At 42.6% G+C, this 25,840-nt stretch overlaps 1 protein-coding gene and 1 long non-coding RNA gene across 3 annotated transcripts in view; one reads left to right on the top strand and one right to left on the bottom strand.

Moving 5' to 3' along the window:
- Nucleotides 1-6,659: 6,659 nt before the first annotated feature.
- LOC140066525 (uncharacterized) lies at nt 6,660-25,498 on the bottom strand. 2 transcript variants are annotated; one of them, XR_011848377.1, is made up of 4 exons: nt 25,296-25,498; nt 24,680-25,011; nt 24,450-24,581; nt 6,660-6,738 (listed from the first exon to the last, which is right to left on the bottom strand). It is a non-coding gene; the product is annotated as an uncharacterized lncRNA (long non-coding RNA). The 2 variants fall into 2 exon arrangements; XR_011848371.1 differs by lacking the exon at nt 6,660-6,738 and adding an exon at nt 10,649-11,589.
- The window catches only part of LONP1 (lon peptidase 1, mitochondrial), a 562,611-nt gene continuing 555,616 nt past the window's right edge, over nt 18,846-25,840 (top strand). The window contains exon 1 of the mRNA XM_072113845.1: nt 18,846-18,882. The gene's annotated coding sequence lies outside the window, so the exon portion shown is untranslated. The remainder of the gene's footprint in view (nt 18,883-25,840) is intronic.

The raw sequence follows: 25,840 nt of genomic DNA, 5'->3' as shown, positions 1-25,840 counted from the left end.
TCTGGGAATCACAGATAGGGACGGCACTCCGCGTAGTTGTGGTGCACGAGGACAGGCGAGTATACGCCTAGGCATACATAGAAGAAAGTATCCAGCATTCACGTCTTGCTTCGTTGCAATAGGTTTATTAGTCAGAAGTCATATATACATATAGTAGAACGCGTTTCAGCTAACACAGCCTTTGTCAACTGCTAAAGGCACTTGCTATAGACACTTATTTTATAATATGTGAATAGGTCCCCTACTGTTGACGTCACATCCTCGGAGAATCCAAATCGAGGTGTGAGACCATCAGGAGGTAGTACTTCATACATCATTCACTTCACCAAACGTTTCTGTAGGTGAGGGAAATAAAGTCAATATGGAAAGGAAAACAGGCTCTTAAAACAAAGTTACATTTTAGTTACATTGAAATCACGATTTAACCCCTGTGGCTCCAAAGTGTTCAGAGTGTAAATCCAGAACGCTTCCCTGCGATATAGGAATTGCTTCACACTACCACCTCGTCTAGGTTGTTCAATTTTTTCAATTACCATAAATTGAAGTTGTGCTATGGTATGACCACATTTCTGAAAATGGAAGGGGATAGGTTGAAAGACATCTTTACATCAGATCGTAGATTTGTGTTTACTGATACGTTCAGAAACACGCTGCATTGCCTCTCCAATATAGAAGTAGCCACGTGGGCACCTAATGAGATAAACCACATTAGTGGAATAGCATGTGAAAAAACCTTTTACCTTAAATGGATGGCCTGAACAGGGATGATAAATGTTTCACCTCTCATAATGTTGGAACATTGGGCACAGTTCAAACAGGGAAATGTTCCATTCTTTCTGGTCGCAAGAAAGGTTTGCCGTGGGACCTTTAGTGTGCTGCCAATATCTGCTTTCACCAACTTTGTGCGCAGATTGGGAGCTTTCTTGTTACAAATTAATGGAGGTTTTTTGAATTCTTCCACATTGGGAAATGAGGTCCCTAAAAGTCTCCAGTGTTTCTTAACAATCATGTCGACCCTCCAATTGAGAGGGTGAAAACGGGTGCGAGAAAACTATCCTTTTCTCCGCATCAGTTTTAATGTTTTGGGGTGTCTCCATAGACAATCTTGCTTGTTTTAAAACTCTCTCTGGATAACCACGTTGTCTGAATCTCTGTTCCATCTCTTTTAATCTAACCTTTTTCATTTCAAGATCAACCAGGATCCTATCTATCCTTTGGAACTGCGATTTAGGTATAGACTTTTTGGTTGGGTAAGGGTGGTTACTTCTAAAATGGAGAATGCTATTTCTGTCTGTCACTTTACGGTATAAGTCAGTAGTAAGAAAACCCCTAGCATCTTTCATCAATAGTGTATCGAGAAAGCTAACTTGAGACAGGTCAGAGGTAGTGGTGAACTGTAATTCTTCTCTTATGGAATTAAGAAAAAGAATGAATTCATCAAGGGCTTTGCGTGGCCCCGCCCATATGCAAACAATATCGTCGATAAATCGACGCCACAATTTAACATGTTTCTGAAATAAGTAATGAGTATAGACATAATCTTCCTCGAACATCGCCATGTAACAGTTTGCATAGGGTGGGGCCACGTTCGACCCCATGGCCGTTCCACACTTTTGCAGGAAAAAACTGTCCTGAAATAGAAAGTAGTTATCCCTTAGAACTACTGAAAGAATGTCAATCAAGAACTCTCTTTGTTAAACTTAAATCTCTCGCCAGCAACCTCCTAGTGGCTTCAATACCTTTATCATGCTCAATTGAGGTGTAGAGGCTAACTACGTCTATGGTGACCAAAATGTCATCCACCCCCACCTGTTTGATGTCTCTAACCAAACGACAGAAACGCTGCAGTATCCAACAAGAAAGCTGGTGTTTTCTTGACTAAAGGTGTCATTACCTTTTCTAATACCTTGGCCAGGGGGGAAAAAATTGAGTTGGTAGACGCCACTATGGGTCTCCCCGGGGGATCCCACCAGGGTTTTATGAACCTTTGGTATATATATAGTAGTGGGGGTCACAGGATCATGATTAATCAAATACTTGGCCAGTGTCTCATTAATGGTTCCTGTTTGCATATTCATCAAGGGCTTCGCGTGGCCCGCCCATATGCAAACAATATCGTCAATAAATCGACACCATAATTTAACATGTTTCTGAAATAAGTAATGAGTATAGACATAATCTTCCTCGAACATCGCCATCGTAACAGTTTGAATAGGGCGGGGCCACGTTCGACCCCATGGCCGTTCCACACTTTTGCAGGAAAATCTGATATGACACATAGACCACAGATTGAGTCAAATGATACTGATGTATTGAGTTTAAATAATCTTGGTTTGAGATTAAAAAGCTCCTTCTCTCCCCCGAAAAAGTCTCGATACACTATTAATGAAAGATGCTAGGGGTTTTCTTACTACTGACTTATACCGTAAAGTGACAGACAGAAACACCCTTACCCAACCAAAAAGTCTATACCTAAATCGCAGTTCCAAAGGATAGATAGGATCGTGGTTGATCTTGAAATGAAAAAGGTTAGATTAAAAGAGATGGAACAGAGATTCAGACAACGTGGTTATCCAGAGAGAGTTTTCTTCCCAATGTGGAATAATTCAAAAAACCTCCATTAATTTGTAAAAGAAAGCTCCCAATCTGCGCACAAAGTTGGTGAAAGCAGATATTGGCAGAACACTAAAGGTCCCACGCAAACCTTACTTGCGGCCAGAAAGAATGGAACATTTCCCTGTTTGAACTGTGCCCAATGTTCCAACATTATGAGAGGTGACACATTTTATCATCCCGTTCAGGCCATCCATTTAAGGTAAAAGGTTTTTTCACATGCTATTCCACTAATGTGGTTTAGGTGCCCATGTGGCTACTTCTATATTGGAGAGACAATGCAGCGTATTTCTGAACGTATCAGTAAACACAAATCTACGATCTGATGTAAAGATGTCTTTCAACCTATCCCCTTCCATTTTCAGAAATACGGTCATACCATAGCACAACTTAAATTTATGGTAATTGAAAAAATTGAACAACCTAGAAGAGGAGGTAGTGTGAAGCAACTCCTATTACGCAGGGAAGTGTTCTGGATTTACACTCTGGAGCCACAGGGGTTAAATCGTGATTTCAATGTAACTAAAATGTAACTTTCAAATCCAACAGATGGGGGAGCTAAGGATATGGGCACCAAATCCAAATGCCACTGCAAAATCCTGTGCCCCAAAATGTAAGTATTAAAAAATACAAATTGGTACTATGCTCACAAGCAATTATAAATATTAAATAAATTTTATTAGTTATGCAAAAAATTATTAATAACAGCAAATTTACATAGCATGGTAGTTGTACAATGGGAATACATGATTAAAAACAGTGCATAGCCACATATAAAACAAGCAAAGTGCCAGAGGGAATAAAATGAATCCGTATGGAGTAGGAGACCTAGTAACTAGAGGTAGAAGACAGCTATATACAAGCCTTAGCTTGCAAACATGAACGGCTCTAAAACAATACTAGAAAGTCATTACCATACCAGGATACCGGGTGTGCACTGTGTAGCCCCAACACGTGTTTCGCCCACTGGCTTTCTCAAGGGGAGTCAAGCCAGTGGGCGAAACACGTGTTGGAGCTTGTCATCCAGTCTGTATCTATACTGATCACAAAAACCCCCTGTATCTCCAGACTGCCCAGCATCTTAATCTGAGATAGGCGTGTTGGTCTCTCTTCTTTTCCCGCTTCAACTTCCTGATACATTTCTGTCCTGCAGAGAAGAATGTTAAGGCCAATGCTCTCTCTCCTACTCCCCGACATATTGTTCCATCTGAAGGCCTGATTCTTGCTGCTCTTTGGAAGAGGATACTGACTTGGGGACATTGTTCTTGTGTGGCTGGGCTCCCTGGAGTGCAACACTATGTCACCCTCATTTCCCCTTTCTACTGGTGGCCAGATCTGGTCAAGTATGTCTGGGGTTTTGTGGGTTCCTGCACTCCCTGTGCCCGAAACAAGCCATCTCGTCTTAAGCCACCTGGTCTTTTTCTGCCATTACTGATACCCAGCTGCCATCGTCATCTGGGTAGTAGCTGACCGGTTCTCCAAGATGTTCCACTTTATTCCTCTGCCAGACCTGCTGTCTTGCCAGCTTGTTCTGCAACCATATCTTCCAGCTACATGGTTTCCCTCTATATATTGTATCGGACTGAGGGGTCCAGTTTGTTTCCCAGTTCTGGCATTCTCTGTGCAGCCAACTTCAAGGAAAATTGGATTTCTCCTCTGCATACCATCCCCAGTCTAATGGCCACGTGGAAATAGTTATCCAAACTCTAGGCTGTTATCTCTGCTATTTTGTCTCTGCCCATCAGCACGACTGGTCCACTCTGTTGCCATGGGCGGAGTTTTCCTACAACTCCTTGGACTCAACATCTGCCGGCCACTCCATTCTTCATTGTCTATAGACAGCTCCCACGCCCTCCTCTTCTTCTCCCTGTATCTTCGGACATTTCTGCCATGGAATAGTTGGTCCAGGACCTGAAATCTATCTGGGAGCAGGCTCGACTGACCATGGCCGACAAAAGACGCAGACAACCTCCAACCTTTGCACTAGGTGACAAAGTGTGGCTGTCCTCCAGATACGTCCAGTTGAACAATCCCAGCTACAAGCTTGGTCCTTGCTATCTGAGTCCATTTGAGGTGCTGAAGCACATCAACCCTGTGGCCTATAAGCTTCGCATTCCTCTAACCATGCGCATCCCGAACTCTATCCACATCTCCCTTCTGAAACCTGTCATCCTGAACTGCTTCTCCCGTCAAGTACCACCTCCAGCTCCTAAGGCGGATCCCACCGATGTCTATGATGTAAAAGAGGGAAGCGTTTTCAGTTTGACTGGAAGGGATTCACATCGGAGGAGAGGTCTTGGGAGCCAGAAGATAACATTCTGGATCGTGTTGTTCTTCAGAGGTTCCTACAGGCTAAGGAGAGGGGAAGGCTGAAGGGGTGGATACTGTCATGGGTGCCCCTGTGACCCATGTCTGGGATTGCAAGCGCACCCGTGTGCCTCTGTGTGCCCCTCTGCCTCACTTACCTCTCCGAGTTCCAGCAGCATCTCCCGCGGCTCGACATGCGTGTCCCCACCTCCTAGGGCACGCATGCTGTTTCTCTGGAATTTGTACCTTGTTGCCATTTAGAAAGCTTGTTTCCTTTGCCCTGTACTCATATTATGATTTACTGTTGTGACCCTGGTTCCATTATTGACCTTCCGCTACGCCCCAAATCCAATCCTGTGCTGCTTGTCCTGTCCCACTGCCTGTCCCTGACTACAATTCTGCTATATGACTTTGTACTTTGCCTTGGCCTTCGCCACTGGATAAATAGCCAAATAAAGACCAGCTAAAAAGTATCCAAGTCTGTACCTTTATCCAGTAGGAGAAAGTCCTCTTTCCACAGCTTTGAGACATGTTTCTCAGGCAACACTAAACTAGCTGTAGCAAACTGTCATAGATGGAGCATGTGTAGCCAGTGTTCACACTGCAGTTTCCATTCTACACCCTCTGCTCATTCATAACATTCTGCTTACTCTGTCCAATCTGCAGCCTCTGCTTGCTCACGCTTTTCTGCAGCAGCCATGAGGGTTGCATATGCAGCATGATTCCCCTCCTGTACACTTGTCAGGGCAACTTTGCAGACCATGTTTGTGGGCAGGTAGTGGGCGGTCTAATGTGAGAATGACTGCCGGAGACTGGCTTCTTGGGGAGTCTGAAAAAGTGCTCCCCCTTGCCTTAAAAAATAGCTCCTCCCACCTCCTCCTGGTCCACCCGCTGTACTGCATCGTCCCCAGTATTGTCCACGGTACTGGCCACAGTCTTTCTGCCCTTATTTCTACCTGCCATCCTCGCAGCTCTTGGGCACTAACATGGAACTGAAATTTGATGTACCTCACACCTTACTGTAATTGCACTCTGCCTGTGATTAGTGCTGAATTGTTCTTAAGACCCCAATGCAAAGGCTTTTGTTGGTAATCTTTTGTGATCACAAACTATTATCTTGATCCCATTGCTGCCACACATTGTGAAGTTTCTGTGAGGAATACACAAGGTCAATTAATTATTGTTTTTATAGACACTCCCTGGACACACAAGTTTCGGGAGGTGCAGGAAGTGAGATAGAGTTGTCCACACAACCGGTGGTATGACACAACACAAGCTCACAACTCTGAACAGCTGAAAGTCCGCTTTTAGTAGCCTTAGTGAAACTGAAACTTTCCGTACAATAGACTGCAACAAACTCTTGTTTGTTATAAGCCCATTCCGTAACAGGGTTTTATGGGGTTAGAGTCAACCCGGTAGCGTATAACGCAGGTTGAATTTTATATTCATTAGCCTTTAGGGCACAGTAGGCAAAACAGTACACAATAGAAATAAATGGTTTAACTGAGTGCAGATCATAGATGTATTACTACAATTACAAGCAATTCAGTTGCTTGTGCTGAACTAATGGGGAAAGAGATTAGTCCACACTTGAAGATCCTTTCCTACTCTTGATGTGATGGAAAAAATTTCCCCCAGGCATAAAACAATGAACAGAAGGTATGATAAGCTTACATTATCTGTAGACACACCTCTTTACACTTCCTTCCTGGCTCTGGAGAACATCCCACCTTGGGCCTTGGATGATTTCTAGTTTCTCAATTGGAAGTCATTGGATCAGGGTTCTGGTCTCGTCAGATCCAGATGAATTTCTGTATTCTGTTGAGACCAGACATAACCTCTTTTAATTTTACTTTTTTATCATTCAAGAGCTGTCATTCAGTCATTGTACATAAGAACAGAATAATGGCATGGTATAAGTCACTCTGCAAGCATATTATCCAGTAATTAAAGTGAAGTATGTTGTCATAGACCTGCAAGATTGGTACAAAACACATTAACAAAAAATGTTAATATACATAAGAAGCATATCATGAAATCCAGACGCAGGTATAGGTAAAAGTCCTTGAGTAAGAAAAAGAAGAAAAGGTCAGGTCCCAAGGTTGACTTCACAAGGGCAAGAAATACAACCATGTACAAAGATCAACAAGCATCCATACTCGTATTGATAAAGCCGAGGCCCATGTGACAGAAAAGCCCTAAGGGCCATTTGGTATACAAGAGGAAAAAGGTAGCAGTGGAAAGTAGGGGTAGAGGGGTAAATAAGTTACAGGAACACAGGTAAAAAATAAAAAGGGTATAGAACAAAAGGACTGTAATGGGGGACAATACGACGGGATTAAGGGACAGATCATAAGCCCTGTCTGAGGGGCACTCCAATAGGAGGCAAGAAATAGCCTTAGGCCAAGATCTAAAGTCGGCACTACTGTAAAACAATCCACGGTGTCCAGCAGTCGTGGTAGAGGGTAGGGCCGATTCTAGCCTTTTTTGCTGCCAGAGGCGAAACTTGAGAATGCTGCTATTTTACATACTAGTAGTCAGTTAGTGACATCTAGTACCTTACAGGTAATGATCTGCTCAGTCAGGAAGGGGACTTCTTTACGATTTCTCCCGACCATGGTTTTTCTCTGCCGAATTCATAGTCAAACATCTTCAGCTCCATATATAATACCACAGTCACAGTAAAATGAAGCGTCTTCTTCATGTATATTATCCTCACAACATGACTGAACATACTATTCCCCACTTGAAACATTCTTTATATAGTCACCCGAATAAATTATAGAATCTACAGCACTCACAATTTATAGTCTCAATTTATGATTTTTAGTCTCCCCCTTGTATACACAGCCTCAGCTCTGTATACACAGCCTCCCCTTGTATACACAGGTTCCCCAATATACACAGCCTCCCTCCAATATACGCAGCCTCCCTCCAGTATACGCAGCCTCCCTGTATACACAGCCATGACACCCCCCAAAAATACCCTCCCATATACAGATGTCCCCCATAGGTATATTTTATACAGACCCCTCTCATATCATTCAGCCCCCATGCACAGATGCCTCCTCCATGGGTCTATTATACATAGACCCCTCTCATATTATAAACCAGACCTTACATACAGATGCAAAAATTATTAATAAAGCCCCCTTTAACTTCTATCCTGCCCCAATGTACATAAAACAAGTGGCCAGTTGGTGGGTGCTAGCAGATCTTTTATTCTCCCAGATCCTCCTCCAGCATCCTTAGCATCTTCTGTGCAAGGATGCAGGCAGTGTGACGTCTACACATGCCACCTGTGTCCTGCATTACATAATGAGCAATGCTAGAAGTTCAGTACATTAATTGCGTCTGTGCCACAGGTGCAATTAATTTTTTTGTCAGATGATTCGGGCGGCCATGGGCACCCAATCACCCACAAACATGGGAACATGCCGCTCCCCCCAGGGCATTTCTCATCTCGCCCCATGGCAGATGCGACCCTGGTGGAGGGCATACATGCCACGCAACCCAGCAGTAAATTCTTCTATTCTCTGAATTCGGGAGACCTCAGCGAACCATTAACTAACAAGGATTTCCGTCTTCTCAGGATCACAGTCCTCGCTGCAACCAAGAAATGACTGATCAAAGAAAGTGATGGTTTCCTGATTGGAAATGGAAACAAGGACAGTAGGGCAATCGCCGGGTGTGGACTAAGTTTTACATCCAGTATTTTTTGGATTAAAGAGCAGATTGTCTGGCAGCTCCACCACAAGTGTAGCATTGTGCCCAATTCACTAGAGCAACTCCAACACTGGTCTGAGACAGATGCATAAAGGGCATGAAGTTTAATGAAGGTTTTCCCAGGAACAAAAGTTAGGCCCTATCCACAGGGGCATTTATTGAAAATACTGTCCGACATTGGGGGAAAGGGCAAGTGGAGGCGGGAACATAAAGACAAGACACAAGACCAGTGAACAGATGGGGCAAGGGCCAAAAAGAGACGACAAAATGGAAAAGATAGGCAAAGCATCCGAAGAGTAAAAGCCAAGAGAGAAAATAGACAGCAAGAGGGAAAAAAATATCGCAAAAGACTGAGGAAGAAAAGAGCAATTATCTCAGAACAAACAGCGGAGCTATCCTCTATGTGCTCTATTGGGGGCAGGCCAAAAGTTATGCTGTATCCTAGGGGCTATCCTAGTGATTAGTATCTCACAGCAATAAGAAAAGGGTCAGACAGTAGGTGTTCTCCTTAAGGAGAGATTGCCAATTAAGGCCACCTTAAGGTTGTGTGGAGACTTAAAGCCATAGATGCTCCACTATGGGATTCTGGGAAGTATGCAAATACGTTTTTCAAGGTGTTAAATGGAAAACAATGCCTCCTTTTGCTACCATGAAAGGCAGCCCCCTTAACACCAAGTATGACCTACAAGAACAGCCAATCCCTACGCAATACTGAAGAGACACAACCAGGTCAAAACAGTGCTGTCTACAGTTGGTAGTCTCTTGCTTCTGGAATAGATATACTGGATTGGCTTAATCCCACATCATGTTATTAGACTTCTTGTAGGTCATACTTGGTGTTAAGGGGGCTGCCTTTCGGGGAATTCCTGAAAATGAAGGAGCCACAGTTTTGGTACAATAAGGGCATTGTGACATTAAGAGAGATTTAAACAGATGGGGAACTAAAAAGCTTTGATGCTCTCAGGGAGGCATATCAAATACCACATACTGCTTTTTTTAGGTACCTATAGTTTAGACACGCGTATGACTCCCAGAAACAGAGTTTAAGCATGGAGATAAAAAGAGTATTACAGACGCTGCTGCTACCTGGTTTCTCTAAGGGGCTAATTTCCCTATTATATGGGGCATTGCAGGAAGAATTTCTTAAGGGTGTTACATTTCCCAGCAGGTCTAAATGGGAGGAAGACATTGGCCCAATCTGATGATCAATGGGATACTATCCTTTCCCTGACGCCAGTGCTCTCTCTTAGTGAAAGCAAGCGATTCTCACATTCTCACAGAGCTTATAAAACACCAGTCTTGTTAGAAAAAATTGGGGCTGGATCTGACTCTATTTGTCCGAAGTGCAGTATGCCTGATGCACACCTGATGCATATGTATTGGGAATGCTCCAAGTTGGGAGAATACTGGCGACAGGTGCTGGATCTTATTCTCAAGGTGTATTCCATACGTCTGGAAGCTTCCCCACGGATATGTCTGTTGGGGCTATTGGAAGAGGACATAACCATTACAAGTGACATAATAGGCATGTCTCGCATACTCTATCAGGCTCGAAAGCTAATAGCAGCCAAGTACATACAGCCACTCCCCCCCACTATCAAAGGCTGAAGGAGCGCCTCAATAATGTAATCTGATTACAGAAAGGAGTATATAGGAAAATGAAAGCCATAAAAAAGTTTGACACCATATGGGGTCCCTGGATCGCGACACCAGGTCTCCCCTCTAGGTTTCTACTGTCTGCCTCTGCCCTCCTGGGATAATCATATTATACTTGTATTAAGTATGATCGGAAAGATAAGTAATACTCTTGTGGGTATGTGCTGTATGACTGAGGGAAGAATGAAAAGCTAGGGGAATATATCACGTTATCTGATTGTAAATTTCCAAACCCTTGAATGGACTCATCGCCTCATCGTCATATTATGATGTAGACTTTTATACTGCTGTACCGGGGAATGGGAGGGGGAATCTAGGGGTGGGATGAGGGGTAGGATTTGGGAAGGTGTTGTTAAGTCTTATTCTAATAGTTGTAAATGGAAAATGTGTTGGAGTGTTTAATAAAAAAGATCTGATTTAAAAACAAAAAAGGGGGCTGCCTTTCAAGGTAGCAAAAGGGGGTATTGTTTTCCATACTGCAGTGCCCAAACTGCAACCCAAAACCCCCCATATTTATCGCGAGGTGCCAACCAAAAATTAAAGCAGTAACTTATTGCTCCCTGTTCTTAAACAATGTTCAATCTTACTGGCCTCCTGAGGACAAGATGGAAAATTTGCATCACTTTAGCTTCTTTCCAGTGTCCCTCTGTACACAGAGAAAGGTGGGGCCAGCAGGAGGCCCTCCAAAGATAATTTGGCCCTGTCTACTCATTTTCCCTCTTCTTACATACCCAGGTAGTGAAGTACATATCCCTTAAATATATGACTGAAAGCAGCATCATTTAAGTTGCTTGGAACTGCAGGAAGAATCTTTGAGTCTTGTCTGGTGTGCTGGGGCGATGGCCCGACTGCCCACAGAAAGGGCTCTGAGTGCCACCTCTGGCACCCGTGCCATAGGTTCGCCACCACTGACATAGAACATCTGGAGAGGATCCAAGATGGAAGCAAAAACAAACATAGACCCGTTCGCAGACAGTGCAATAACATTGAAAAATACACCATGGGGAATAAAAATGAGAAAACAAGAAAAAAACAGCATATACAATGCATAAGAGGCTCAGGTCTGCAGGAAGTTAGACTTAGGACAAGACTTAGGTCAATTCAGTTCAAGAGAAGCAGCTCAATTGTCAGGTCGCCGGTCTCTAGCAGATTTTGGGATCTCCGATGTTGGGGACACGGAGGCTCTGAGCCCCCCGAAACATGCAGATTCCATGTGGAGATGTGCTGTCTTAGGATGTCTCAGGAGTATCAGGGGGGAGGCAACTTGACCTCAGGCAAATCAAAGGTCTGCAAGAAAGATGAAATGTCACTCTGTTGTATCAGGGAGGCTTCTTTGGCACACACTCTGGCATGGAGCACAAACGATATTGTGAAGTCGACATCACCAGTCTGTCTCACTCTGTGCATCATATCATCTGTTAAAGTGTACTTATGTACTGAGCCCACTCCTCCCATCCATCATACACAATGACCAAGTGGGATTCATCCCTGGCCGGGAAGCCCGGGACAGTCTAAATAAAATGACATACCTGATATCTATGGCAAAATCCTATAATGCTCCCTTATGCTTGCTCTCCGTCAACGCGGAAAAAACGCTCTTTCGGGTCCACTGGGGCATTATGCAGGCTGCGCTAAAGCAGCCTGGCATTGGTCCTAGTTTCCAGAACAAAATTGAGGCTTTATCCTCTATGCCAACAGCCCAGGTCCTGATTAACGGTGCCCCGTCGAACCCAATGTCTATTTGAAACAGAACTAGACAGGGGTACCTGCTGTCCCCCCCTCCTGTATGCCATCGTGATGGAACACCAAGCACTACCCATCCGTAAGAATCCAAAAATACACTGAATCCACGTTGGGGAATCAAATTGCAAGATCTCCTTGTATGCAGATGATCTCCTGGTCTACGTCTTGCAAACCCAAGATTTCCTTCCCCTCCCTGCTCTCGGAATTTGATCGCTATAGTAGCCTGAGCAATTTTAAAATAAATGACTCCGAATTGGAAATCCTCAATATATCCCTGCCTCAAGTTCATGTTCTCCACATTGCGGAGCAGTTCCTGTTCCGATGGCGTACAGGAGCTTTAAAATATTTGGGCCTACAGATCCCCCTGATCCACATTACATTTACTCACTTAACTACTTAAAGCTCTGAAAGATCTCTGTTCCCACCTGGCCTTGATAGGAACCACTTCCTGGGCTGGCGGATGTCGGATGACCCCTGTTTCAAATTGGTTACACGTGAAGAGGCCCTTTTACCCTTCTCTGAAATGGCCGCACAGCGCCCGGAGACTAAATTGTTGTGGTGGAAATATACCCATCTGCAATCATTTATCCGCACACAAGGAAACTCATACAGCGTTCGAGAACCTTTTTGACCCTACCACGACACCAACCCATGTTACAGTATATCACAGATATACTCTATCCTACAAGAAGAGCTACACCCAGATGACCCATGGTTCGTGGGCAAATGGGAACAGGAGCTGGACCCAGAATTCTCTCCGCAGGAGAAACAAAAAATGTACATTTTTACTCACAAACTCTCCACGACCTGTGCCGCCCAAGAGAAAAACTACAAGATCTCGTCATGGTGGTATCGTGAACACATAGTCCTTATCATAAATTACCCTGATGTGCCAGATATATGCTGACGCTGTAACAACTCCAGGGGAATCACATATGTGACACAATGTCACATATTTGGTGGGAATGGGAGGACCTCCTTCCCTTCTGGGATAAAGTATTTTTCACTTATAGACTAGATATTGGTCGGCACATTGTTGCCTCAGCTAAAATTGGGTTACTATTAATTCTCCCAGGTAGCATTAGCACACAGAAAAAAAGCGCTCCCCCACCCATTTTGTAAAATGGGTAAAAGAGTTAGTAAACATATGTAGAATGGAGGAGCTCACCGCAGAAGTGAATCTTACTAGTGAAAAATTCACCAGCATCTGGCAACCTTGGTTACTTTTTAAAGAGACATCCGCCTATACTGAACTGTTTACTTGATTTTTGGAGATTCTGGTGGGGAATTCTGTTATCCCTTAACCCGTTGGATAGAGTTCTCCCTCCCCCCTTCCCTCATGTGTTTACCCACCCCTTACACTTCCCCACTTTCTATTTTGTTTTCATTTACCTCCAGTCGTAGAACCAAACATTGCCTATTAGCTGAGATTATGCAAAAGTAAATTGAGCAAACTTTTATGACAACTTTGTGCTTCAAATTTATGACAAGTTATACTGTTTTGTATCCATGAGGCTTGTTTCTTACATTATGTTAGAAAGGTTCTCAAATTTCTCAGGGCAAACCCTAAGAGCTGCCAAGCTCATGCCCCTTTACTATATCTTTACGTGTGATTGTTATATATAAACCATGTACACTTTTTGTCCAAATAGCACGGGACACGGATCCTGGCTGATCCTCAGCATGTGTACCCTGAAACCAGTTTGTACATGTTGTATACTGTTTATTATATGTATACTACCTTTCTTTTCAGTAAACTATATTGAATATAAAGTGTAGTTATGTACACAACAGGGATTACGTCCCTGGGTTTGCTCGGGTCTGAAGCACTTGCTCTGTCAATTTTAAATGGAAGTTTCTATGGGGGGTTGATTGAGTATCATATTGAATATAACAATCACCGTTGGGAGCAAGTCAGGAGTCTGTGCTGGTTCAGACAGCCCCCGAATCCTGACTTTGTTCCAGCAGCTTCTATTCTTAAGGTTGTCCATCTGATTTCACAAAAGGCTGCATGTTCAATGTGACCGGGCACCAGCAGACTGGAGGTCCTGTATAGCCGTGGTAACTTCAGCTTTGAAGGTTTCGAGGTCAGAGACACTCCTCTCCCCTCTCACTTATTTCAGATAATTTCTCCACGCTTTCTTAGGATCGGCTGCTAGGGCATCCATATGATGTTTGGATAGGAAAAGAGCCAACAGCACTTACAATTCTGAATGACTCTGTAGCATTGGCACCGCTTCCTCTAGGGGGGCAGATCAGAGGAGGGCCTAGTCACCTCCCTATTGCCATGCTGCTGACAAGAGCGGTTATTGCAGACAGCTGTATAATGTTGTTGTCTGGTGGTTGAGGATTTGTCAAATGTATTATGTGGTTTAGTTAATTTTTGCTCTATGCATAATTTTTGCTGTATGCTCTACTGGCATTATTGTATAGGTGTAAGAAGTGTGGTCACATGACCTTCCCTCAGTCAGGCTGCCTGGGAAGCCTCTAGAATCTTCTGAGGGAGGAGTCTCCCAAGGGATACCTGTGAACCAGAGGGAGGAGCCAGTGGTGACTAGATGCTGAGGAGATTTTCAGTCAGGATTTTGAGTAAATAGTGCCATAGTGCCAAAAAGTTTAAGTGCAGTGGCATGTATCTGAAAGAAATTAATGAGTAGGTGCTAATATATATACTCTTTCAGATGCATGCCACTGCACTTAAACTTTCTGGCACTATGGAGGGGGCGCAAAACTAATGGGGTGTTATGAATGTGGACAATATAGAGGGGAATTATGAATGAGGGCAATATATAGAGGGATTATGAATGGGGGCATTATGAATGGGGAAATATATTTGGGGCTTATGAATGGGGGCAAAAGAAAGGGCATTGTGAATGAAAGAATTATAGATAAGGCAAAGAGGGGCATTACAAATGGGACAAAAAGAGGGGGCATAAATTGAGAATGGGGCAAAGAGAAGTCATTATGAATGGGGGCAATATAGAGGGGCATTATGAATTTTGGGCAATGTAGAGGGGCCATTATGAATGAGGGCAATATAGAGGGGCATTATGAATGAGGGCAATATATTTAGGGTTTATGAATGGGGGCAAAATAAATAAAATAATTATAGACAAGGCAAAGAGGAGGCATTACAAATGGGGCACAGAGAGGGGGAATACATTGAGAATGTGGCAAAAGAGAAGTCATTATGGAAAAAAAGTGGAAGCATTATGAATGTGGCAAAACAAGGCATTATAAATGGAGGCAAAAAGTGGAGGCATTATGAAGTTAGCAATTTAAATGGAGGCAAAAAGATGGGGGCAATAATCAGGAATGAGGGCAGAAGAGAAGCAAAGTAATAGTAATGATGGGGCATTTACAAGGTAGAAGAGCAAAGGTGTGCTCACGAAAAAAGGGGGCATTAAACATGGGATGTGTAAAAAAGAAAGGACAGAAACTGTAAAAGAGTGCACTTAAAGGATATCTATCACTATTTTATGGGTTTTATAACTAATGCTCGTTATCTGTAGGGGATGTTACCGCTTCTTTCCGCTAGTTACCCAGGTGCTACTTCACGGCAAAAATTACTTTATAATCTTTGCAAATAGTGCTGGAGTTTGTCAGGGTGACGTCACTGATCTCCTCGGCTCAGTAAATTATGCACTCGCCACGGGCTACATGCCATTTGTATCTCGTCTCCATTTAAGTTTTTTATTCAATAAAATTTTCTATTTGTTTAAAACAGTGTGATTTTTTTTTTTTGGCAACACTCTTCATTGGTTGCAATAGAAGTGGTGCTGGCTAGATGACGGTGCTCGTTACTAAGGGCTGGCCTTAGTATTTGCCTTCATTTTTTTAGTAAATTCACACGCCTGTGAGGCATAGGCTTTTCAATGCACAACCAGGCTTTGCTTGATGAAAATAATCCAAAGGAGTTTATTTTGAAAAGTCCATAACATAATAGGTTCAATAAACACCAGGCTCTTGTAGTTCCACAGACCAGCAGAAGGCAAGACACAAATCTCCACAATCATAATCCCCCAGATTGCTGGTCAGTGACACCTTTTATACAATTGAAATACCCACAATTCTCTGCAGCTTCCCGTATAAAACACCAGAGCTGCTGCTGGCCTGCCTCTTATAAGGTCAGAGCAGACCCACCATGCTGCAGGTAAGTAGAACATAATATATATTACATAGTATATTACATAATTTTACATTGTAACAGCACATTCCCTGGTTTTGGTACACAGCTCGCAGGTGGAAATACTATACAGAAGAGAGTAGAGCATTAGGTGGCCGGCCTAATGAGAGAAGTAGAATAAGAAGTCATTCACACAGAAGTTACCAACCAGGAAACTAATGTACCACAACCAGAGTTACAGAAAACCAGTTTTCAATACTATAAAAAAAACATGCGTCTTCTTCACAACGCCCATACCATTACCCAGTTACCCACCGCCACCAGGGGTGCCGGGAAGAGCCGGGTACAAACCAGTACCTGACCGTCTACAGATGGTCAGGCAGTGGGGTGGCTGCAGGCTGTTATTGTTGTGCTGGAATAGCCCCCTAACACTGGGCTATCCCAGCTCAGTAATTTCAGAATGCTGCTGCTTTTTGTAGCTGGCTGATTTGAAAATTCTGGGGGATCCCACGCCTTTTTTTACCTGTTTTTGGCAAAACTGAAAAAAAAAGGTCAGGGGTTCCCACTATTAACCCCATAGCGCAATAAGATGTACCCTTACATCTTGCTGCGCATGGGGGAGTATGAAGAGGGCTCACAGGCTGAGCCCTCTAAATACTCACCGGGCATTTGCTTCATAATGAAGCAAACGCCTGTCGCTAACACCCGCGATCAGTGCTTGCACCGATCGCGGGTGTTAACCCTTCGATCGCCGCCGGCAAAGCTGCCGGCGGCGCGTGGGTGCCGCCATCTTGGCTCCGATCGTCACTCCCCATGACGTCACTGGGGAGCGGCGATCCGTTGTCATGACAGCCTCCGATCACACAAAGATCCGAGGCTGTCATGATCGAGGCTATCTATTACAATGTGCGATCTGCATATTGTAATAGATGGTATGCAAAATCCCCATATACTGCCATACTGTAGTATGGCAGTGTATGGTAGGATCAATCAGACAACCTAGGGTTAAAGTACCCTAGGGAGTCTGAAAAATATAAATAAAAAAAAAAATTATATTAAAAAAACATAAAAATGCAAATCACCCCCCTTTCCCTAGAACTGATATAAATATAAATAAACAGTAAAAATCCTAAACACAGTATCGCTGCGTCCAAAAATGCCCGATCTATCAAAATATAATAACGGTTTAACCCTGTAGCAGAAAATAGCGCCATAAATCGTAAATTGCATTTTTTAGCCATTTTGAAAAATAGAAAAAATTCTATAAAAAGTGATCAAAAGGTCGCACAGTCCTAAAAATAAAAGCGTTAAAAACGTCATCAGAAGTCGCAAAAAATAACACCACCCACAGCTCTGTACCCTAAAGTATGAAAAAGTTATTAGCGCAGGAACACTGTAAAATGAAGAATTTTTTTTCTGTACAGGAGGTTTTAATTTTTGTAAATGTATGAAAACATTATAAAATCTATACAAATTTGGTATCCCTGTGATCGTATTGACCCAATGAATGAAGTAGACCTGTCATTTGGGGCGCACAGTGAAAGCTGTAAAAACCAAGCCCACAAGAAATGGTGCAAATGTGTTTTTTCATCATTTTCACTGCATTTAGAATTTTTTTCCCGTTTCCCAGTACACGGCATGGAATATTTAATACCATCACTACGCAGTGATGGTTACGCAGAAATTTGTTACGCAGAAAATAAGACATCACACAGCTCTGTACATGGAAAAATAAAAAAAGTTATAGATTTTTGAAGGTGGGGAGTGAAAAACAAAAACGCAAAAACGAAAAAGGGCCTGGTCCTTAAGGGGTTAATAGGGGATTCCGACATAGTTTTTTTCCCCCATTTTTGCAAAAAGTGGGCGTGGGGGGGGGGGGAACTGTGGGATCTCCCCAAATTTTAAATCGGCCAGATACAAAAAAGCAGCAGCCTGCCATTACTGAGATGGCATAGCCCACTGTTAGGGGGCTATTCCAGTGCAACAATAACAGGGGTGCAGGCCTGCAGCCACCCCTTTACCTGACAATCTATACACGGCCAGGTACTGGTTTGTACGCGGGTCTTCCTGGAACCCCCTGTGGCAGTAAGTACCAGATGATATGGGTGTAAGTGTGAGCCTTATTTTTTTTTGGCAAATTCACACTAAGGCCAGCCCTTAGTAATTAGCACCGTCAAGTAGACAGCACCGCTACTATGGCAAACAAAATTCACACTGTTTTTAACAACTAGAAAATGTTATTGAACAAAAAACGCAGAAAGTGACATCATTGTATCAATACACAAATATACCTGTTTTGGCTCCTTAGACCTGGAGCCTTCTTCAAGCAAAGGTGTAAACAACATAGTGACAAATTTATATAAAATACAAAGAAAGTGACATCATTGTATCAATACACAAAATCATGTGATCACAACAATTCATGTGATAATTTATATCATGGTGTTAAAAATTCATATTAGCTTTGTTGTCTCATAATCACCCTCAGTGAACTGTAACATAAAGTGCATTTGTGCTCATCTTAATAAATTGTATAAACGATCGTACGCTTACCTAAGGATCAGCTCAAGCCGGAACTACATTGTCGATGTCATCACATGATTTTCCCTTCCCATAATCTCTTGTTTACACTATAGTCAAATGATAGCGGACATACGCAGTGACCAAGCAGTACACCGATGGCACTAGGTCCGGCTTTAGCTAATCCTTAGGTAAGCGTACGATCATTTATACAATTTATTGAGATGAGCACAAATGCACTTTGTTACAGTTCACAGTGTGATTATGACGCAACAAAGCTAATATGAATTGTTAACACTATGATATGAATTATCACATGAATTGTTGTGATCACATGATTTTGTGTATTGATAGGGTGATGTCACTTCCTTTGTGTTTTATATAAATCTGTCATTACGTTGTATACACCTTTGCTTGAAGAAGGCTCCAGGTCTAAGGAGCCAAAATGGGTACAGTTAGACAAATTAGATTTTTTGGAGGGGTTAAAAAAAAGGCAGGAATGTTGGGAGAAGTGTATCTTTCTAAAAGCGGGCTATGTTGAAAAATATATATATATATTTTTTTTTAAATGGTGTCTTCATTTTTAACACAGGTACTTATTGAAATTCCCTTGTGTATACACACACACATATATATATATATATATATATATATATATATATATATATATATATATATATATATATGTTGCTATATACAGGTGGAGGTACGAGCCGTGGAGAAAAATCATATATACCAGCCTTCGACTACGGTGTTGAGCACCCCAATACAGTAAACTCCAACATCCTCCAAAGATTGCCGGCTGACGTCTTCTGCTTGCGCAGCCGTAGTGGTGACCACGTGGGCTGCGCAAGAGAAGAGTTCCCGGGGGGAGGGGAATTCAAACAGAGACACGATATGAATAGCAAGTAGTGGGGGCGGGCATAATTTACTGAGCCGAGGAGCTTAGTGACATCACCCTGAGCGCCTCCAGCACTATTTGCAAAGATTATAAAGTAATTTAGCCGCGATGCAGGAGCTGGGAAACTAGCGGTTATGCGTTCATTTAGCCCTAAAATTTACACATTTCCAAAAGATAAAAAGAGAAAATCCATCTAAAAATTTGTTATGCAATTTCTCACGAGTACAAAGACCCCTACCATGCAGACGTTACTTGTTTTATGGGCGCACAGCGAAGCGCAGGAGGGAAGGAGCGCCCTGCAGCTGCCAGGATTTTAGTTTCCTCATTGGCCCCTTTTGCAGACTATAAAATTTTAGCTTTTCCGTTATTGGGGCCATGTGATGGCATTTATTTTGCCGGATGAGATGCTTTTTCCAGTGTTACCATTTTGGGGTTGGTATCCCCTATTGTTGAAAATTTATGAACTTATTTTTGAGGGCAGGAGAAGAAAGCATCAATTCTGTAATGGATTTTTACTTGTTTTTTTCACAGTATACACAGTTCACATTATAGCCTAATAATCATGTTATCGTTATTCTATGGGTCAATTCGATTACGGGGATACCATACTTAAATATATATTCTTACGTTTTATTAAATTTGCCAAATAAAACTGTTATGTGGGGAAAAATCAATAATTTTTGCATTGCCATCTTCGAAGTGGCATAACATTTTTACTTTTTTGGCTATGGAGCTGGTTGATGGCTTGTTTTTTGCGGGACATGTTGTACTTTACAAGAGTATATGAAGTATGTATGTTTTTTGATCACTTTTTATTGCATTTTTTTGTGGGATTAAATAGGTAAATGTACACATTGTAATGATTCCTATGTAAAAATTCCATATACTGCAATACAGTAGTATTGCAGCATATGGTAGGAGCGATCAAGCCATCTAGGGTTAAATTACCCTAGAGAGTCTAAAAAAATTGTTAAAAAAAAACTTAAAAAATATAAGAATTCATTAAGATTCACCCCTCTTTCCTACAACTGATATACAACTAAATAAACAGTAAAAATCACAAAAGCAGGCATCACTGCATCTCAAAATGCCATGATCAAAATATAAAAACGGTTGTTCCTGACGGTGGACCTCATATTTGGCCAAATTATCCTAAACGGCAGCTTTACACCATTTTACATCACATAAAATCTTTTTAGAAAAAGTGATCAAAAAGTCGCAGTCCTCAAAATGGTAGCAATGAAAATGTCAGGTCATCTCACAAAAACTGACACCACACACAGCACCTACACCAGTGATGGCAAACCTTTTAGACACTGAGTGCCCAAACTACAACCAAAACCCACGTATTTTCAGCAAAGTGCCGATGCGACAATTTAAGCATTAATTTATTACTGCCTTCTCTTTCACATGTTTAAATTGTATAGGCACCTGAGGACACAAATACAGTGGAAGGAAGGAGTAGAAGTTTGGATTATCATTGTAGCTTCCTTCTAGGGTCCTGGGCTGCCTGTCTGGTGAACTCTGCGCTTGGGTGATGTCGCAGGTGCCCATAGAGAGGGCTCCGAGTGCCACCTCTGGCAGCCGTACCATAGGTTCGCCACCACTGACCTACACCATAGAATGAAAATGTTTTCATTTTCGAAAAATTTATTAAAATACAATAAAACCTATATGGTAAAAACTGAGCCCACAATAAAGTGACACAAATGCGTTTTTTCGCCAATTTCCCCACACTTGCATTTTTTTTTCCAGCTTCCAAGTACACAGCAAGGAATAATAAATAGTAATGTTTATTATGCAGAAAAAAACCCTCACGCAGCTCTCTACACGGGAAAATGAAAACGTTATAGAAAAAATGAATGGAAAAACACTGCGCCCATAAGAGGTTAATATACAGTTGCTCCATAAATTAATATACAGCCCCACAAATTAATATACAGCCCCTTTTAACTGCAACAGCCAGGCCATTAGTTAGGTATATACAGCCCCCTGCCCTATGAATTAGATAAATGCACATTAAGCACCAGTATAGTGGCACCTTGCCCGGGTAAGCAGGGTGCTGGCGCCGGCCATGCCTGCATTGCTTTAGCATCTGTGGGCTGGCATCTAAATGTAAACCATTTAATGTAACCCCCTTTCCCAAATAAGTTAATAGACTATATTTATAAAGCAGTCTGTGCCAGAATACCAGCGCATGCTGCACATAAATACATGTACAGACTGGTTGCATATGTATTTGTGTAGTGTTTGCGCTAGTGTGTGTTGTGGCTGCATTGTGGCGCACACCCATTAAACTGAGTGCACAAGAAAATAGCTGGTGCACGCAGTTCAAGCACTTACACCCGCAGCATGCACCACATATGGTCTTCATGAATTGGGAGCACATACCTATTAGTAAATGTGGGCCAGGTGAATTTAAATAGCCCTCCACTGCGGTCATTTTATCATATTAGAGAAACACAGCATTAAAATCTTCCATTATTTGTACTTATAAAATATAAAAGGGACAAATCAGAGTAGTATGCTGACTGGAGGACTATGCAAAAAAATGCAGATAACAAGAGAATAAGATCTCTTGTTGAGACTCCGAGGAAATCTCGTATGTAACGAAAAAATCCAAAACTTTCCTTATTCATCAGCTTCCATTTATAGTCACCTCCACGCATGGGTCTTTTAACTTTTTCAATCGCCGTAACTGCAAAGTGTGGACACACTGGTCCGCACGGTGCATTTTCGCCGGGTTTCATAACTATTTTCGATTTGCGCCGCATTTAAGTTGGGTTTTTAGCGCACATGATCGGATTTTGGCGCAAACGCGCCGACTTGCATGCGACACAATCGGGGGGCATGGCCAACGGTTAACCCGACTGATTCGGACTAAGCGCGGAATTTACAATTCAAATTGTGTCGCAAGACAATGCACTCACATGCATAGGGAAGAAGAAGGTGAACTCCGGCGGACCTCAGTGGGGAAGCGACAGATGCAGGAAAATGGACGCACGATCTTGAAGAATCGCGCCGGACTTCATCCTCGTCAGAGAACGCACCTCGGGGATCGCGACAGGATCAGATAAGTAAATCTGCCCCACTGTTTTCTATGAACACACTTTGCAGTTGATTGAAAAAGTTAAAAGACCTATGCGTGGAGGTGACTATAAACTGAAGCTGATGAATAGGGAAAGTTTTGGGATTTTTCGTGAGATACAAGATTTCCTTGGGGTCTCAACAAGAGAAATGAAATGATATATCAAGTATAATGCGATCTTATTCTTTTGTTATCTGCATTTGTCGCATAGTCCTCCAGTCAGTATACTACTCTGATATTTCCCTTTTAGATTTTATATGTATGTTACAAATAATGAAAGTTTTTAATGCTGTGTTTCTCTAATGTGATCATATGACCACAATGGTGGGCTATTTAAATTCACCTGTTCAAGTTTTACGATATGCCATGATTGCCATGGGTGCCCCTGTGACCCATATCCCGGGTCGCAGGCACTCCCGTGTACCTCTGAGTGCCCCAGTGAGCTACTCACCTTTCCTGGCTCCAGCGATGGTATCCGCAATGGCTCTGTAAAATTTAAATGGCCAGTGCACCGATAGTTAGTGCTGGCCGGCCGCGTGCCCAGGTAAATTCCAGTCCTTTCCTCTGTCCCCTGCTGCATCTTTGTGCCTCATAACCTTAGAGAAAGCTTTCCTGATGCCCTGTGCGATTATCCTGATTTCCCGTTGTGACCTCGATTCCATCCCTGACCTCACTCCCGTGCTGCCTTTCCTGACCTTTCCGCTACATCCCCGATTCTGATCCTGTGCTACCTGTCTTGGCCTTCTGCCTGTCGCACCTGTAGAACGACCTAGTGGTACAACGCCGCAGGAAGTCCAACCCGCTTTACGGCGGTGTCTGTTGAAAACCAGGTGTCAGCTTATGTCATCGTCAATGGTGGTCCAGAGGATCCACTAGAAATGACAATGATGGAGAAATTCTCCAAAATGCTTAACCTTGTGTGTGTATGTCCAAATGTCCATTGTTTCTATGGATTTTAAAAAGATGAAATACATTTTCTACGTGTTATGGATTACTCTTGACTGTTGTATGAAGCTGGACCTATCGTGTACTTCTAAACTATAGTTGTTATTAACTTTATGCATTACTTAAAATTCTGAACTCCTCCTTGGCTAAAATAATCTTCAATAAAGTTAAGAGAAGTATTATTGCCCTTCTGAAAAAAATTACGTTTTCTGTCACACAGTATGCAACAACAAACACACCCAATGTAAAGAAAATCGTCCAGGCATTGAAGGATCGAATAAATGCCAAACTCCACCCTCACCATGCATTCCAAAAACATACTAAAGCTCTGGAAATAAGAAAAAGAAATTGAACAGCTCATGGCCAGGCAACAATTAACAAAAAATGCAACACTAATGCAACACAACAGTTGAAATTACTCCAAAGGCCAGGGCCAGGGCCATTAAGACAAGTGATGAATCACCCAAAAACTTGTTTGGCTCGTTTTAGGCACCACACCTAGTGTGAAGACCTGAAGGTACAGCCAGGGAAGATGGCTGAAAGGGACAGCAATCCTATCTCAAATGCCTGCCACCAATTCAAAATGGTACTCTCATCCAGCTTCCCCCATCCACATTGAACTTTTAAAGGGTCAAAGATATATATCTACACTACGACATTCAGAGGCAACGTAGTTGCCTGCAGGGGGTTCACCACTGACCATCAATTATTGTGCACTCTGAAACAATAAACCCTGACCATGAACCTGAATAACCTGACCCGACCCTATGGTCTAACTTTTGAGACACAGAGCTAAAATACACACAGGGCTGTGGTGTACTCACCAGACTGTTGCACAATAGGTGGAGCACCCATCAAGCCTGAGCCAGGAAGGAAGTAATCCTTGAAGTCCACCAGTAAAACTTCCTTCTCTGCAACATGGATGTACATGGAATCATCGGCTGGTGGGTTCAAGGCTAAATGCAGCAGGCAGAGGAGAGAATTGGTGGGAGAGGGTAAATCAGGTGGTATCTGACCTCAGCCATTCCTGACTCTGGGAAATAGAATTAAATACCTGCGCCCTTGGAGAAGCATGGGCCTGCCTTCTAGTGGTCATCAAAATGGTCAGAATGGGCGCAGCAGAGTGAGTTCCACAACATCTTGTTGCTGCATCCGTTCTAACTTGCAGAACCCCATCTAGCCTTCTAGAGACTGGCAAGAGGAAGGTTGGGCGCACTTCCTTGTCACTGAGCTTGCATTCCTGCACACCACAGATGGATCCGGACTCTTCCGATGACCCACTATGGGCCTATGTTGCTGGAGTGGAGAATTGAGGGTGGGTTCCACTCCATCCAGGCAGTCTAGGTTCAGGGCTGTCCTCATTACTTAGTCCACAGTTGTGCTGGTCTGATATAAAGTGAGAAGATATGCAAATAAGTTGAAGAGACCCAACCAGGTTTAAACAGTGCTGTCTAGAGTTGGGGATCTGTTTATTGTGCAATAGATGTACTCAGGGCCGATTCTAGCATATTTGCTGCCTGAGGCGAATATTAAAATGCTGCCCCCCCCCCCCCCCGGCTCCCTGTTAAGTAAATCCTGAAACTTTACTAACAATTAACATCCCTACAGACAGCTCCCTGACACTGTGTGACTGACTACAAGTTCTGAGAGTCATTAGTGGCATCTAGTACCTTATGTATGACAATCTCTTCCATCAGGAGGACTTTATTCCAGGTTCTCCAATCAATGACTTATCACAAGTTTACAGCCAGATGCCTTCATCTATGTGCAGCACATCTCCACCCGGCGTCCCTAAAAATACCACTGTCATTTACATTATGAAGTCTCCTGGATAACACTGTGCTCCTAAATGATATATACCCCTCACAACACAACTAACCACATGATAAACACATATAAAACGCCCCTTCCTTATATATATATTCTACTGTAATTATAGCATGCACAGCACCAATCAATATATAACACCTCTAATTTATTAATACAGCCCCCCCCCCCCAACATTTGGTTTACATGATGCAAAGTAATCTATTGTATCCTATAACTAATAAATTCAATATATCCTACCGTTATTATGTTACATGATTTTACATACAGTGCTACCCTGACCAAATATATAGCACCCCCTAATGAATATATACTGTATATAAATATATATTTATTCACCCCCCCCAAATTAATTATATACAGCTCCCATATACAGATCCCCTACAGC

The sequence above is a fragment of the Engystomops pustulosus genome, chromosome 1, assembly GCF_040894005.1.
Source record: "Engystomops pustulosus chromosome 1, aEngPut4.maternal, whole genome shotgun sequence".
NCBI classification, from domain to species: Eukaryota; Metazoa; Chordata; class Amphibia; order Anura; family Leptodactylidae; genus Engystomops; species Engystomops pustulosus.
The sequence above is the reverse complement of the archived record's forward strand: the minus strand, read 5'-3'. Positions and strand labels throughout refer to the sequence as shown.